Source organism: Xylocopa sonorina, chromosome 6, assembly GCF_050948175.1.
Source record: "Xylocopa sonorina isolate GNS202 chromosome 6, iyXylSono1_principal, whole genome shotgun sequence".
Classification (NCBI taxonomy): domain Eukaryota; kingdom Metazoa; phylum Arthropoda; class Insecta; order Hymenoptera; family Apidae; genus Xylocopa; species Xylocopa sonorina.
This window is the reverse complement of record NC_135198.1, coordinates 12,396,030-12,413,255: the sequence shown is the minus strand read 5'-3', so window position 1 is coordinate 12,413,255 and position 17,226 is coordinate 12,396,030. Positions and strand designations below refer to the sequence as shown.

The 17,226-nt window shown below is 53.3% G+C and overlaps 1 protein-coding gene across 1 annotated transcript in view; it reads left to right on the top strand.

Annotated features, from left to right (window-relative positions):
• LOC143424893 (uncharacterized) overlaps nt 1-17,226 on the top strand; it is a 100,948-nt gene that overhangs the window by 42,151 nt on the left and 41,571 nt on the right. The window lies entirely within an intron of this gene.

Genomic DNA, 17,226 nt, shown 5'->3' with positions numbered 1-17,226 from the left:
TTGTTCGAGCAAACTAATTTCCATCGGCTGGTACCCACGCCTTCCCACGCGGGACTAATTGTAAAGTCATACATGGACTGCGGATGTTTGTGCATTTATGAGGAATTTAAACGTGCACGAAAACGTACGACACAGAGAGCGTGCAAAGCGTGTGTAAATTATCTCGAGCGCAGAGCGAAACAAGCCTTTGTTTACGTAACTTTCATTTCTTTAGTCGCGCTTAGGAAAATATGAATTTCCGTGATGGAGAACGACGTAAGTCTCGCGCGCGCTTAGCTGCGGAAACGCTCGCAAAGGCCCTCCTGCTCTCGTTGCGAAAATTGATGGGCTCCCTCGCGTGATACGTCTCCAAAATTCGACGTTCCCTTTGATACCTCGCTACGCGAAAGTTTAAATGAGATAGCTGAAAAAAGAGCGTACCATTTTCGGTTTTTGGAAGGTTTGGAGGCACGTAACGATTGGACCCGTGCAATGAACCGGGGGAACCCAATGGTCGTTAATTAAAATTCTGGAATCTCCGTACTTTTCTTGCCCACGCATCAGCGGCGAACAACCCAAATTACACAGCCAATTCCGCGAGCCGCTGGAACTTGGTTCATCCTGGAAACTCGGTTTTTCAATTTGTCCATCGAACGCATCGGTTAACGAAGGAAACACCGAAAACGTTCGTTTAATCGAGTCTCCTCCTCCTGTCGTTTCGCGAGACATTAACCGCGACGGTGCGCCGCGTAATTGCGCGATGCAACCGGATGGCAATTGTTGGAGAAAATGAATTTCACGATTGAACGTTCTTCAGGGGGGATTGATCCTTCCTCTTTAGGCTTTATCGTGTCTCGAGGACCACTCGTGCCTACTCCCTCGCGGCTGTTCGAGGCGGGCCAGTTTAAGGCCGCGTTAAAGAGATTAGCTTCGCCCTCTCTCTCTCTCTCTTTCTCCTCGCCTCGCCCCGTTTAATGTCCCTTGCTATCGATAATTCGAAAATCCCAGCCGCCCTCTTACTTATCGCCCTAACGAACCGAGACGAGAACTTTTGCGTCGGGGCTGAAAGCCGAAAATCGTGTTTGCTCGGGGAACGAGATCGAGTGGCTTCTGCTGGCGTTCGTTCCTCGATGCTCAGCTATAGATCGTCGATCTTATTCCGCATGCTTCGCAGAAATATATCAGATTTGTACGCAGCGAGTTACCGCGGGGGTAATTAACGAGAAAGTGGAGCACCGTTTCCTCGCTGGAAAATGCTCCTTCGCGGATTGTTTCGAGTTACAAATCCTCCGAAGGGTTGGACATAAAAGACTCTAATAGGAACCGCGTCCCCGATAACCCGTTTTACGAGGGCGTAAAAATCTCTCCGCGAAACATTCGACTCCTCCGCCCCTCTGCTCGCCCTCGTGGAACGGATAGCGGTTACTGGATAGCTGCTTCCGCTTCGCAATAAGGTCGAACGACCGGAAGAATCTTCGCCCGTGTCCGTTCCGATCGGGGATGATCGCGAGCCGCCGCCACGCTGGGGCTAAATAAGTTAACGTCGACGCCAGCCAGTTCGAAAGGGTTGACGCGAAGAGTTAACGCGAGGATTTTATTCTCCCTGGCGGGATATCGATCGACGTTGCTCGGTCTTTTGTTTCGTTGCTAAGGTGGCGTTCAACGCCGGCTGCGCCCCTCGATCCGGAACACGATTTCCTATAAAAGCCTCCCGGTTACCCGAGCGATGACAAACCGCGTCTTCGTTGCTCTCAACGCCACGCGACTCGGTAACCAGCTACGCTTCGAAGCGAGAAGCGTTTTGTCGGATGGTTCTGTTTGGCTAGACCGTGCGAAGCATCGTGTTAAACGTCGATCGCGCGCATAGATATTGGTGCAAGCAGAGAACCAAGATCGAGTAGTTTCGCCTGCGAACAAGGACGAGATCGAACCTTCGCGAGACGATATCCGAGAAAGTTTCACGGAGAAGATACTCCAGTCGAGCCGCCAAACTTTTCGTCGACGAATTTAAGCCACGATCGACAAACATTTCCCCAGATGGATACCCACAGGGGGTTCGACTCGGTGATTCGCGAATAAACCGTGCAAATAAGTGGGCAACCCGCCGGGGAGCGAACGTCGACAGAGATTTTCGGTAATCAGAAACAGAGGGACGAATGGCGGCAACGATCGATTCGTCGAGACGTTGACTCGTAACCAGCGAAATTGGAATCGCAGCGAATAAAACTTGTTCGGCTCTGGTTGGAACGACGAAGAGCCACCGCTCTTCGATCCTTTCCACTATTGTTCTCCGCGTTCGAACGCGGAATTTCGACCGAATTTCGTCATACCGCCCATTGTTTCGCCAGTTAACGATCCCGCGGTTCTGCATGCAAATCCACGCGAAAGGGGAATGATACACCGCGTGGACCTTTATTCCTGTTTTTTTTTTCTTCTTCTTTTCTTTCATTTTCGCAATTCGAGCTATTCGCGATTTGTCCGCGCGCAGCTTCTCGCGGGACTTTTTACTCTCGTCTCCCAGACGCGGATCTTGGGGGTGCGGGAATATAAATTCTCCGATTTGAATTTAAAACCGGGAATTTGAATTTTAATTCGGGAATTTGAATTCGTACATTACGAAACGGCTTAATTTCCTGGGAGAACGTACGCCGGCCGACCCCATTGCCGGCAACTAAAACATCCCTAACTCGGTGAACACAGCTGGACTAAACTGGAGCGCGCACCCTTTTACGCGTCGTCCTTTCTCGTTAACGCCGGTGTCCTCCTTTTCGCACCTGCTGGCCTCAACGACCGCGTAACTGCGAACTCATCGCCTCGTTGCTCTCGACTTTTCCACCCAAGCATCGAATCCTTAGACGAGAATTTACGCGATTCCCACCGACCATTCGATTCACCGAATTTCCATTGCCTCGACGCGTTTTTCCGCGGTAGAAATTAAATGTAACGCGCGAACGTGCGTTGCATCGGTCGCAGAAAACGCGTTGTTCGTTCTCAAAGCGTCTTGCCAGTAATCGCATCGCGAGCACGCGAGGCTAATTAACCGGTGGCAATCTTCTTTGCTCCGTATCCGTTGGAAAATGTAGCGCATCGCATCGAGAGCGTCGTTCCATGGAGCGCTCTTCGGTTTTCCAGCTCTCGAGCATCCTAGGGCCTCTAGATCCGAGGTTACGCGACTATCGGAGCCTGGTATCGCGTAATTACGCTTACGATGTAGATCTGCACCCTTTCCGGATAACCTAGCGACGTTCCGCGAGCACTTAATCCGGGTTCGAACGAGTTCAAGTGACGAAACGTCGAAGACCCTGAGCCTCGACTTTCGATCGAAATGAAAATCGAGTCACCGTTTCGACATCCTGTCTCGTAACGTCGGAATATTAGTATAAAAAAAGAAGAATTTGCATTTTCCCATCGGAGGCATCGTTCCAGGGATCTCTGGCATTGGCCAATCCTATCCAGACGAAACAAAGGGCGTTAAATTCGACCCAGTCAGCACACGGTCTACCGTCAATTTTCGCACGCGACGCATCGACGTTCGCTGCATTGTTCCCCCTGGGGCCAGACGTAATCCTTGTAATTATCAGTTACGCAACGGTTTAATTACCCGGTTGACTGCCACGGCTTTGCGCGACGTCGCCTGGTTCCGTGTTAGTCTCGTTGCACGCGTCACCGTTCAGCTCGCGAGTCGACGCCCCAAGCGTGCCTCGCTTCCGGTCCCCGGACGCGACGAAATTCGCGCACGAATTCGCCGATGGGACGCGTCAGTCGACGGTGCCGGACGTGGACCAGGGTCCAGTTCCCTCGAATTTCCATAAATCGAGCACAGGGACGTAGGCGCGGCCGCTGTCGAGCGAGCAATTTGCGCGACCGTCTGCAAAACTCGCGAGTCAGCTCGCGCCGTGTCACCCACCGTCCACCCCCGGCTCGCGTCCATTTGTCAACCGGTGCTGGGCGAGAGGAGCGGCCCCATATCGCTCGTGTCGCGGCTCGCTTTTCGCGGCATTTTTCTCACGTCTGAACGCGTGGGTCGCAGCTGCCGCGCATTCTTCAGCCGCTGCATTACAGGGAAGAGACCATCGAGAGCGAGGCTCTTGTTTCTCGGAACGTATCGGGATATTTGTCGGCAGACGAGACCCAGGGACGCGTACGAATGGAAAGTCCCGTCGAAATTGAAGCGGATGGAATTCTCGTAATTCGAAAAGGAGTTTCTTCTTCGCCGTGTGCCTGTGAAGAGGTACGGCTCTCTCGAGTCCCTTGCCGCCTTGGCTGCCTGTACTGGGATGTACACATTTTCTATAGAAACTCGCCTTGGCAATGATACCGCTGTTGTTCGAAAGATGTATGCCATCGTGCGAGATATATAGTACCGCTTGATCTATAGCCGTGGAATAAAGTATCTGAAAATCGTTGCTACGTGGCTGGTAACGATACAATCTTCCAGGTCCCATTTCGAGGTAACGATGATCGAGAATCGGTCTCGAGCAGCCCCGTTTATCCACGTGTCGCGCTGCGTTTCGAAACCAGTTTAACCAGCTAATCTCCCTCTCCGTCGTCTCAAAATTTACCACGAAATCGTAAGAAGAATTCGCAATCTCGCATCGATTCGTCCAGCCTCTCGAACGAGCCGCGTCGCCGTTCGAGAAACGTTCTCGCGGGTGCGAGGAGGCGATACAGCTCGAGTCGAGCGGAAAATATGGCGATGCGTCGAACGATCGTTGCCAGACGAAGCGTTTCTCCCTTGCCAGGAGGTAGCTCCGGATTTCTGTGACGGTGCACGCGTGTCCAGGATCGCGTCGTTGCATCGAGCTTCCGTGTCGTTACCTTAATCGTCCGCCCACGCGGTACTCGTCGTTCGAACACGCTCAGGCCACCCTCCGTGGACGGAGGTACACCAACGCGTCACGGAAGTTTGGTCGCGGTCGAAGTTCGAACTTGGATGGAAAATTGGAACGATGATTCGCGAGCCTGCCATGTTGACCGACCGCTTAGAGGCGAATTAAAAGCACTCGATTCGAGATCCGCGGGACTGTCGCCGGCAGGGTCGCTTTATGCGTTTTTCCACCCCTTTTTTTTCGATTCCATCCAACACGCTCGACGATGGAGCGTATAAAGGTTTTTTTTAGGACTTTTCGAATTGTCAGAAGCAGCGAGAATTTCGGTTGATTGGCTTTTGCCGATTTGAATTTGCACCGACCCTTTTTGCCTCCTCTGCCAGCCGGACATTTTTAATTCTTTGTGGTCCCGGCGGTTGTACTGTGAAATTGCGGTTTCATTATACTCGCGAAGCGCATTGTAGTGTTTTTTAACCTCCGATTCACAGTGTTCCGTAGTAATATTCCCAGCATTTAATTACTCCCTCTGTGCGAGAAATGTTTGCTTTTTAATGAAGCATATTGTTCCAAAAAATACCTCTCCAGCGGGTGTTATTTTTTCGAAAAACTCCACCTAGTCCACGAGAGCAAAGTAGAAACTTTCGCTGAACAAAGGCTAGATCGATTATTCCCGTCAAAGATCAGCTTTATCGTCGATCAGCCGCTTCCCTTTGGAAGCCACGAAGCTGTCGAGCCTGCGAGCCTGCGTCAGGGTAAACTTTCGACGCGTCGCGTCGTGCCACGGTGAAGTTACACGGATAGACAGCTTCGTTTCCTAAACGTCGCTACCGGGACGGGACGAAGAAAGGCTTGCAAGTGGACGTAGCGCGTGGCTGGAACCCAATTTCGCGCGTCGAACGTTTATACTTCACCGCGAAGGTCGATCGGCGCCCCGGAACAATCGCGTTTCCGCCGGAAGGGTCGCGAACGCGCGGCACGAATATCGATCGCGTGCTTTCCTAACGAGATTCGAGCTCCCTCGACGCGCCTCATCCTCCAGATGGCACGGCTACGGTTTTAAAGAGGTTCTTCTCCGCGATTTCTAACCGAGTTCGTAAATCGACTTTCAACGACTTGTTCGAGTTAGAGTCAGCGGTGACAAATTGCGGCGGAACCGGGATCCACGAGCGGGAAGTCGCCTTCGATTCGAAACCTTTGCGTCGCGTTTCTGCGAACCTCCACTCGTTTCGCGAGAATAAACGAAGAATCGCATTAAAAGTACACGGTTCTTAGACACATCTCTATGAATCCACCATCGTGTGTCAAACGCAGAGCGACACTCACAACGAGTCCTCAAGAGTAGAATAGAAAATCGATATAGTATCCATCGAGTGAAATTCATCGAACCATTCTACCAAACGTTTCTACTCCTCGTCAACATCTCTCAGCTCGTTGCACAAGGAAGGGTTGAAATTCGCTGAAGGTACCTTGGTGCTCCTTTGGACACGCGTGCTCGAGGATCCACTCGCGTTCGACGCGTATCCGTCTTATTTATCGAGGCCCATTCGCGCGACGAAAGGGTAGCCCAGGAGACCGCTTGTCTCGCGACGTTTCCCCTCAGGGAAAATATGTAACGACCGTCGAGCCATTAAATCGAAGCTTCCCTCCGCGCGATCGTAAATAAGGGAAGCTGTCGAAGCGTCGCTACATTATCGCGGTATCTCTTTACGGAACCACCGGTCGGCGATTTATCGCGACTTTATTCCGTGATTCCCGTGGCAAAAGTCGCGCGACGCGACGCTCGTCACGTTTCTGGTTCCCGCGTGCCGTTCGACCGGGAATTTATTCCCGCTACGCGTTATCACCCGTTAGATGGATACTTTCCCATTATCTGAAAAGGGTCAGGGAATTAATCGACGCCGGGGGCGATAGCGGGGCGGGCTGTAAAGTGTTTTTCAGCTGGAAAGGATCTGAAACGAGGACTGGTCGGTGGAGAGGGTGCGCGGTTGGGAGACGTCTGGGTGGCAGGGTGGCACCGCCGGCGCGGCGAGACGCCACTTCGTTTCCGATCGCGGGACCGGTTGAAAAAAAAAAAGCTGAAAAGAGGCGTGGAGCCAGACCTCGGTCGTTTTACACACAAAGGCTCGCGTCGCCCCCGTGGCATTGTCCGTGTTCGAGGTGGAGCTCATCTCCGCGTTCGCGTGTCCCCTTTTTTCGCTTTTTTTCTCTTTCACGGCCCCGTCTAGGCGACAGGGGACAATCGGTGACACTTTGAACTCCGGTGGACGAGTTCCGCGGACGAGGCGCGAGAGTTTCGTAACAAAACGTTCGTCGAAAGAAAGGAGGGAAGAATGGTTCGCCGGTTTTCCACGCAGACGGAGAGAAAGAAAAAAATAAGAGCTTTCTCTCGTTCTACCGTTGTTGCTGGCGAACAATGGTCGCAAAGTGTCCGCTCGTATTTTCCCAACGCGGCCACCGGCGTGCGCTACCGCGGAAAAAGGGATCGTAAAACGGTGTCGTCGTCGTCGTCGCGAGGGGCACGAAACAACGGTTAGATTAGGCGAGCGGGCACGGACGAGGAAGAAGAGCGAGGCGAGGCGGATCTGACTTCGAATCGAACGACGCTACCTGTTACACACGCCATTTCCTCGTCGTTATTAACGATACGGGCGGAAGGGCGGACGATTTATAAGCTGGAAGAGTTTATAGCCGGGCATAGTAAATTATATCGGAACCACCGTTAACTCCCACGCTCGTGGCTCGCGGGGTGCGCGCGTTTAAGAATTTACCTCGCGGTTCCTGTACCAGCTCTCCTCTTCCGTCTCTTTCTTCTCGTTCCGCCGTCTGTTTTAAATAATTCTTCGGAACGAGGCACTTGTCGAGTCGTCCGCCAGAGAGAATATAGATCCGCCACGTCGTATACCACTCCACGTACCCTCTACCCGTGTACAGTCGTTCGCGCAGACGAGAGGATGGTTCGAGGATTTTTCGTTGGTTGGGAAAGAAGAAAAAAAGGAAGAAATGAAGAGAGGCAGAAATTGGACGAGAGACCGATGCATTCTTAATCTACGGCCGGCTGCTCGTACGAACCTTATGAATTTAAATCATCCCCCCGTCGCGGTCACGTTTCTAAGCGGACGGTCTTCCACCGCGTGGAGAAAAATCGTCGTATCATCGATCCCTGTCCCGGCACGCATTCATCATCGGTCAGCTCTGCCCGCGTCGAGACGCGCGGCTCTCCTGTTCGCTTCTGGTGAAAGGTTGAGGCAGGTCCTGCCCGTCCGACCGAGAGTGAAAACGAACCCCTTCTTTACACGGTCCATCGTTGATCCATCTAGAAGCCCCAATCTCGCTCTTCCTAAGCGCGTCCAATTTTTCATCCCCCCGCGCGCGACGTACCGCCAATTTGTTGCGCTGTTTTTCCGTCCCCGTAAACCCTCGCCTGTTCCACCCTCTCGCGAGGGCGGCGCGTTCGCCTCAGCCAGGCGGTCTTATAAATTCTTCGCGCGATGCCATCGGGGCAAAGTCGACGATCGATCTATTCCTCCGTTCCGTCCGCTCGAGCGCCTCGAATTCTTTCGCGGGATTCGACGGTGAATACGAAATATACTGCGCGCGACGGGGGAGAGGACGGTGGACCGCGAGGCGGCGTACCCGGGACGTGACGCGAAATAACGAGGCAACCGTCGATGACTGGGCTGAATATTTGACGATAAACACCGGGGCTTATCCGCGGACCGATTAATGCGTCGGCGGCCGCGAAACCAGGGCTCGTTTGCATTTCACAGAGGTCGCATAATAATTCCGATACGCTGCTGGTCCCCGTGATCGTAATTGTCCGGGGAGCCCCGAGGACGAGGCTGGAAGAGATATTCCAGCGGACTCGTTCGAAGACCACTCGATCCGTAGACGAGAGGACGTTCCAATTGCGGTGGTTCTCGCGGAGGTCTCGCGGGGTAATGATATCGATTGGATATACCTTATTATACCCCCGACGGGTCTTTAACGTTCGACGCGCGTATGATAGGAGTTCGCTTTCGAGGTATTCCATTCGTCACCAGTTTTCGCTGCGCATTATCCAGGGTGCACGCGATCGAGAGGTGTCCCGCGGTTCTGGCTGGTCTCATCTCGCTGGTCGGCACGGCCGTTCCAATTCGAGCCAGCCGAGCCTCCATTAGCCGAATTAATGGGGAAACGCGAGATGTTTTCGCGCGAGGGAGCCTTTTTTCGGTAACGACGTGCTCGTTTTTTCCGTAAACAGGCAACGGGATATACGAGGCGTTAAGAACGGAAGCGGGGGGGCGCGTGGAGCTCGACGATGCGGCACACGTTTTATAAGAGGAAGATGGAAAAATGAAAACGCGGCCCGTATCGTGACCTAATTCAGTTTACGCTCCGAACGCGATTATACGCGCAATATAAATTACCTCGGTAATGAAATAACATAATTACGATGTAGGTTATATGCTTGTTAATTATTTTACGGGGCAATTATTCCCGCGTCCCGAATGAGTATCATTGTCTGTGCCGGGGGTGGTTGCGTTTCCATTTCCCGACGCCTGGCACGAATTCCCGTGGAACTTGCCGCGACCCTTTCATCGGACGGTGGCATCCGGCATTTCGAAACGCTGGTCACGTTCTCTCGTCATCGTCGCTTTTATTTAACCTATGATTATTTGAAGCGCGCGCGGGTGTCGCGGTCTCTCGAATTATTGTTTCTATCGCGGGGTGAACCGCGAGAATGCTAGCGCTGTCAGCTCTGTCTGGTAAATCGTCTCTCTCTGCGTGTGTGCGCGCATCGAGCGAACAACGCTAGGGTCACGAAACATCCCCCGTTTCCCAGTTTTTTTTTTCCACAGAAGCATCCAATTTTTATCGTATCTCGAAACGAGACAGAGAGAGACGGAGAGAACAACGTTCGTTGGAATATCTCGAGTTCGCGGCGCTAAATCTTAGTTATCTAGCAATCTGGTGACCCTGTCAGCGTCGAAACGTTCAACCGAGCCAGCGTCACGAGCTTGGTATAGACGACGACCGCCGATAGGATCTCCCCAAGTTTCGTAATGGTCGCGAGCAGGGTGCCAAACGGCGATACTGTCGCCGTTATCGCGACGAGATAACGTATTCACGTCGATGAATATTCAGGGAACGGGGGCAGAATTTCTCGAACGGCTGCGCGTCGATTTCGCGTCGTGTGCCCACGGGGTTCGAGCTCGATCGTGCGTCGAGCTACCCAAATCGCGAGGACAGGCTTCGAAAGGCGACGCGACTCGATGGCTGCGAGATCGACTCCGCGAGTGGATCCAAGGAGACGAAGAAACTCGAATGTAACGGAAAAATCTTGTCGCGCGATATTTGTCTATCGCGATGGCACAGAAAGTGGACGATCGCGAATGGTCTTGGCAAAATTCCGTCGGGACGCACGATTCCGAGATCTCGATCTTAACGAGAAGCGTACTTAGTCATCGCGAATCAACCAGCCGATCGAAACGCGGGGTAATAATTTTCGTAGAGATAGCGGGGACCTCGAAACTCCTGCGAGCGTGAGTACGCGAGCTATCTTCCGGAACACGTCGCCATTTTGTTCGCGGCGTCCCGACGAAAGTGGATGGAACCCGCGCGGCTCGTACGTTTTATCGAGCCCAAGAATCGACCTCTTTCCACTCGCCGCGAGATTCAGCCACGATAGAGGCGAATATAGGCTCTCGGAAGAATAGCTCTCTGCTAGCGGTCGCGATAAGGAAACGATTAACAGTTGGAGAGCGTGTGCATCGATTCCGCGGAGGAAACAACCTCGCGCACTTTCTCTCGCCGATGACTACCTCGCGTAAACGCGTATTCCATTGAAATTTATTGAAACTATGGACGTACATGAGAATTCCGTCCCTTTGAGTCGTGTCCAGAGGAACACGAACAAGAATAGCTCGCGAATTAGCCACTGGTGGATCGACAAAGTGTTCAGAGATCTCGCTCGATGGGACTAATTTCCAAGAGCCTCGCGTACCGATTCTTTCGTCCTGGTTTACTGGGTCACGGAGGTTTTCGAAGTAATCGAAGATCGAGGTAAACTCGAGAGGGTCTTTCGCTTCTTAGCACCCCTCGCGCTGGCTCCTCTCACATATTTCCGATATTCTATCGCTCGAAACGTGATCGCGGTCCGCCGAGCGGGATCAGCCGCGAGGATCGGTCGTGCCTCGCGAGGCACGCCGACGCGTTTCTCTACGTAAGCTCGTTAATCGACTCTCAAGGCAAGCGCGACACCCTGAAAACCGAGCTTCGCGAGATTCGCTCGGTGTAATAGCGTGCAGAATCGAGTCGATTCGCCTACTTACTCTTGCTAGGTATACACACACCTTCGTAACGCACTGAGAAAACATTCGCCGCTGGCTAAAGACAGCTGTTTCGAATTACAACAAATCCGGATCAACCCTTATTCGCCTACCGTTTCCGCCTCTCGAGGGAGACCCTGTTCAGCGCGCGCGCTCGACTCGCGGTGGCGTGAAAATTCATTTATCGACGAGAGCTCGAGGCGGCTTCCTGTGAACAGCCGCGGGCGTCGATCCGTGGGAATACTTTTACCCACGGTTAACACGCGTCCGCAGCAGAGGGTCCCGCAATCACGGCTCGATTCTTCCCGGTCGAACCAGCCGGAAATTAAATAAGACAAACCCTCCGTTAGGGGAGGCGTTCCGTTTGCTTAGCGCGCGCGGAGGATTCGCTCAGCCTGGCCCATCCTCGAAGGCCACCAGTCGCGCAACAGGCCTCTGGATACGTTCGAAGAACGCTCTCGAACCAAGTCGAGTGGTCTCTCCCATCGATTCCAGGTCGTAAGCTTCGAGCACCACCCTCTCGGTCGTATTTTTAGCGAGCGATTCGTCGATGATAGTTCTCGACGCTCGGCCAGAGCTTCGTCCTGGTTTTCCCCGAATACCGTTCTGCGAGCGAAGAGAATTCTCGAACGCGCTTAAACGCCGCCTGGGACGAAGTTACGCGAAGTTAATCGCGGTCGAACGTAGTCGCGATAAGGCATCGAGGGTAAATTACAGTCCAGTCGAACGCCTCGATCGAATGGTAATTTACAGGGTTCGCTTTCGGTTTCGTTGGATTCTGACCGCGTCGAGAGTCGACTCGAGTCTCTTCCGGTGGTCGAAGGGGTCCAAGATGAATTTAAATCCGGCCGTTCTTTTTCAAGACCTCCGCCAATACCTCTGAATCGAAATCTGCGCCGTTTCACCCCCGCCTCTCCACGCGAAACGTTAATCTAGGCCGCTAATCGAATCCGGGGTATACAGAGGGATGAAAGACTGAAAAGAACGCTGGAAGTCGAGAAGGTTGGGGGTAGCTTTTCATCGTAAGGAGGTGGATTTTCAGCAGCGAGGCCAGTTTCGTCGGTGTTGGACCGGTTAAACGACGGTAATAGAATAAACGCGAGGATACGAGGAGCGCGAAGAGAGGCTGACCTAATGAAAAATTTACGGTTAAACGTTCTCCGAGATGAAGGAGCGTTCGAGGCACGAGAGAGACGCCCATCGCGGTGAATTTGCTCTACCTCTGACTTCCTTCCCTATTTCCCCGCTTTCATTCGCCGCGAATGACACTCGAAAGTGGTTACCATCGTAGTTGCCGAGCGGAACGCCTCGCTTATACGATCGTCGTTTGAAAACTTGGCCTGGCTCGCGTTAATGGGGGCCGGGTCCCTCCGTAATCCCCTATTCAACCGCGCAATTGGTTTATTAGTCGCGCAACCGCGAAAAGTTGGGTCCTCGCGGTGGAGAACGCTCGTACGGAACGTCTCTGCTCGGCTCGAACGGCTCGCAGAGGAATCAAAGAACCGTCCACCGGTCTATTAGTCGGGTGACCCACAAACCGTGCGATTTAGTATTCCACGGCCGCGTGGCGAAGTCGAGGAATTAATTATGCAAAGGATACGGTGCCAGGGGAGCTCGCAAAAGGGCCGTGCAACCGTGCGAACGTTCGCCCGTTAACGCGATCGATTTCCGAATTCGGAGCGCTGTTCTTCGCCGCCCCTTCAGGATCCGCGCACAGACAGTCGAGCGAAGCCACGCATCGAATCGATGCCCATTGTCCTCGTCCCTTTGCAGCGTTACAGAAGCGCGGTTATAATTGCCAACGGCCATATCAGAGGCACGATCCACGGCTACCTCGCCGCAGAAGCTCGCAATTCGCGTTTGAAGCGCGCGGCCGTTTAGCTCGCCGCGGCTGGATTCTCAAATGTAAATGAACGTTCTCCACGTTTCTTGCCATTCGCGTGCTTCGCGCGGACAAAGAGGCTCGCGTTCTCTTTGCGAACCTTTCATTCCCACCGACTTTCAACCCCTTGCCTCGTCGAATGGGTACCAGACGGTGGTACCCACGCCTCTGACGGCTAATTTCCTTTAATTCGATCGCTCTGGCGAAGGGTCAACGAACGTTCGAGCTGACCAGCAACGATACTGCTTCGAATCTGTTCTAGACAATTACACTTTTCCGCGATACCGCTTTCGGAGTTTCTCTAATTATCTTTCCGGCGTCGTGAGCGCAGTTCATCGCACTCTGGCGATCCACGGATAGGATTTCTTCCAGTGGCAAATTATTATCACGCACCGTCACGGTGGGAGAGGAAACACGAAATAACGGGAGACGGTTACAATACGACGCGCCGCGAGCACCACGGGGCGACGATCGAGCGAATAATAGGGACCGTTCGCGTTTTAATTGGCAATCCTAATGGAATCTAACGCGTATCGCGCCTCGAACCGGATCCAACGGCAGCGTCCGCTAGACGGGAATCACGGTTGGCCTTCCGGATCGTTAATTATCACCGTGTGCGCAACCCTTGCCAAGAGCCACCCCCGGAGCCACCCAAAACTTGTAGCCGATTGTAACCATCGTCGTGCGTTGCGTACGGTGTTATTCTAGAGGCGGTAGACTCGACGGAGGAAAACCGAGGCCAACGAGCAGCAATCCGAGAGGAGGAGACAAAAAAAAGCAGCGTAACGCAGGAGGCAGCGGCAAGTAATTAAGGTTCGCGCGGGAAATGTCGCGGAGCGCTCGTGTTTCTTAATTAATCGCCGGATTAACGAGTTTCCAAGCCATCCATGGGACGTAGACGTAGCGTCGCTCAGACTCGAAGAAACGACGACGATAATCGCGCGCGGCAATCGATACGGGGAAGCAGCGGAGCAGCGGCTCCGGTGAATATCGAGCGAAACGGGGTGGATCGACGACGGGGGTAGATTCGCTCGCGCGTCCTCGAACAATCGAACGAAAATAATCGCGAAACCGTGCCCAGGCACGATGCTGGCGTGCGTCTATCCGGCGGAGAACTTCAAGTCGAAAGCGGTGACTGTGAAGCTCCGCCACGGACGATCCAAGAGAAAGCCGAAGCTGCTGTCCGTCAAGGAGAAACCGGCGGACGCCGGCAAACAACCGGGATGCAACGACGCCCTTAAGCCCAAGAACGAGGTAAGCGCACCCTCACCCTTTCTCCACCTGTCCTTCGTTTCACCAGACGGAGACGCTACCTTTAACTCTCCTCGCGTTAACACGCGTTTCCTCTGCGAATATAGAATTCAGCTCGATCTTATCGATAATGGCATCAGCGGCCCACGATTCGAATCGTTTGTCAGGCGAAATGAACGCGCGCGGCATCGATAGGGTGGCCTTCGACTTAGCGCGAAGACAACAAACTCCCCCCCGGTTAGAATAGATAATTTCTTTGAGAGGCAGATCCCATTAAACTCGGGAACAATCAGGATCGTTATCCACCGTCGCCACTGTCCCGTAAATTTTTGCGCCGTTCCGCGTCCCCTTAAAGGACCGCCCCGTCGTCCTGCGTGGCTAATAAATAAATCAGCCATTTATCTGGGACAGCCGACGTTCATTGCCTCCGCGCGATAAAACGAACGCTCGCGCAGCCGGTAGGCGGACCAGGAACGGAAAACGCGTCATAGCTCACCGGGAGTAAATCGGATGGTCGATCGAGTAAATACATAATAGTTACGGGCTCTTAAATTGTCGCGAGATAACTTTGTAAGGCGGCCTACACGGCAGCCAGATTGCCCCGCAGGGATTATTTCGATGATATTCACCCGGTATTTATGCGTGTCCTCCCCCTCCTCTGTACGCCAAGTCCCTGCCATTATCATCGTCGACGAATTTCCTTAATTACCACGGTCCGTTCCCAAAATTTCTGCCCGTTTATCAGCGATAAACGACACGTTTATCGAAAGTAACATTGCTCTCGACGAGCATGCGACATTTCTTTTTTTTTTTTTTTTTTTTTTGCACCGCGCGAAGCTAATTTTCGTCCGCGTTTTTCCATCGACGCGTGCGTTAACGATAGGAAACCGTCGAAACTATTCATTTCCGCGGGCAAATCCCAGCGCATTTCGCAACCGGATGCCGTCAAAAGGATAGCGCGGCGTTTCCATCGAGTTTCGCGTGTTTCGATCGTGCTCGCCGATTATTTCGGGCAAATGCTTTCGAAAAAGTTACCGCGGCCCCGTTCGGAGCCGTCGAATCCGCCGGTAATCGTCGACTCTCTCTATTTTTTTCTCGTTCCCCCTCCTTTATTTCTTTTTTTTTTCCATCCGCGGTTCTCTCTCGAAACGCCACCGCGTTCCATGCCCCGCACCGCCGGTTCGTCGACGTTTACATTTCAGTTTCCCAGAGCGAGTCCGTGATTACGGTGGTCGCCAGAATTTGCGTTTTGAACGCCGTGTCCGAGCAAACAGCGGGTGGCGTAAAGAGTGACCGCCGTCACAACCGCGCGATCGTCGCTGGTCGATTTCGACGGAAGGGGTGTTTAACCCCTGGCCAGAATCCGAGGAATGCCGACGGATACGCGTCGCGTTTCGTTATCTGCCGTATAATTATCAACGATCGCCTCGAGATGGAATGCACGCGCGCTCCGAATCGAAAGCGCAATCTCTTTTACTCGACATCGTTAACGGGTTCTCTTAGCGCCACGTTCCCCGCCACTTAATTGGTCTCGAATCCTCGCGTTGATTCCTCGACGTTATTCTCACCGCATCCGTTTCGTTCGAGCGAGCGGCTGAATGAACGAACGTTCAAGGAAAGTCCAGAGCAGCGCAATATCGAGACGTCGAGGAGCGAGTGTACACGCTGGAGGAGAAATCGAAACAGAATTCCGCCTCCGTGAAGCGTGGAACGGCACCGAAAATTGCTCGCTGGAAGGACGCGACGTGTATATCCAGCCGCTCGTTTCATAGAGCACCCTTTGAAGGAAGGGGCGCGCGAGATCGAGGGAATATATATTCGCGACGTCGCCTCGACTCGAATCAAAGAGGAATCGGTTACAGTTCCTGGCGATGGATGCCTCCGTAGTCGCGAGGATCACCACCTGGGAAGGCGACGGCTACCCTTTGAGTTTACCCGGTCCGACGTGCCAACTGGGGAGGTCGCAATCTCGCGAGGAAGCCGGAACAACGACGCTGGGCAGAATAATCGTGCGTTGCGGGAAGATTAACGAGGCACCTGTGCTGTATAAAAATACGATCTTTTAAACGGTACCAGCCCAGCGGCGAGGTAAAAGGGGGAAAAGAACGGAGAGAATTATGCGCCATCGAGCGCGACGAGCCTGAAAGGATTCGACGCGAGCCGAGGGGTTAAGAGGGACGGTGGATACACGGGTGGAATTTTCGTGTCTGGAAGTGTTCGAAACGGCGGAGAGCGTCGAGGAGGACTTGTTGCCGTGGGCGATTCGATATCGCGTCGGATGCGACGTAGTTTCGCAGGGAGATCGGGAAACGGGGCGGACTGACGATTGGTACAGTTTCGAAACGCTTTGTGCGAGGAATTGCCGGTTTCCGAGCCTGGATCGTTTACGTTAATAAAGGTAGCGCCTGTTAAATAAACGGGAAAGTTGTACGTGCTCGTATGTCGGACGTTCGTTTGTCCGGTCGGCTTCCACCCGGAGCTTTTAATTACGCCCACGAGTGCGTTGATCGCCCGCAACGCGCGTATTAGTCCACCGCGAAAGCGGAGCTCTCGCAAAAACCGTCCCCGTTCTGAATCAGATTTATGGACGATCCTTTTTCTCGGTCGTCGCGACCCCTCCGGTTGTTCGATAAATCGTACACGGAAAACGCGACTGATGAGCCGTACCGCGGGACTATTCGGCGCGTTCAGTTCCTGCTTTCACTTCTAAACGACCGCACGACTCGCGGCTATCGTGCTGCTGCTTCTTCTTCTTCTGATGCTGCCTCGAAACGCCGGCTCCAACTGACAGAGGAACGCGTCCGTGTGCTCGAGAAATATAATAAATCAGCCACGCAGTCACCGGGAGATCCACTCACGGCAAAGCCAACTGGCGAGGCACAAACCGCACGGGGATCGAGATTTGCGAAATTTCGGCATTCAGCAAACATAATGCGACTGATGGATAGCCGGGAGGGTTTCTTTTCTGCTCGTACAA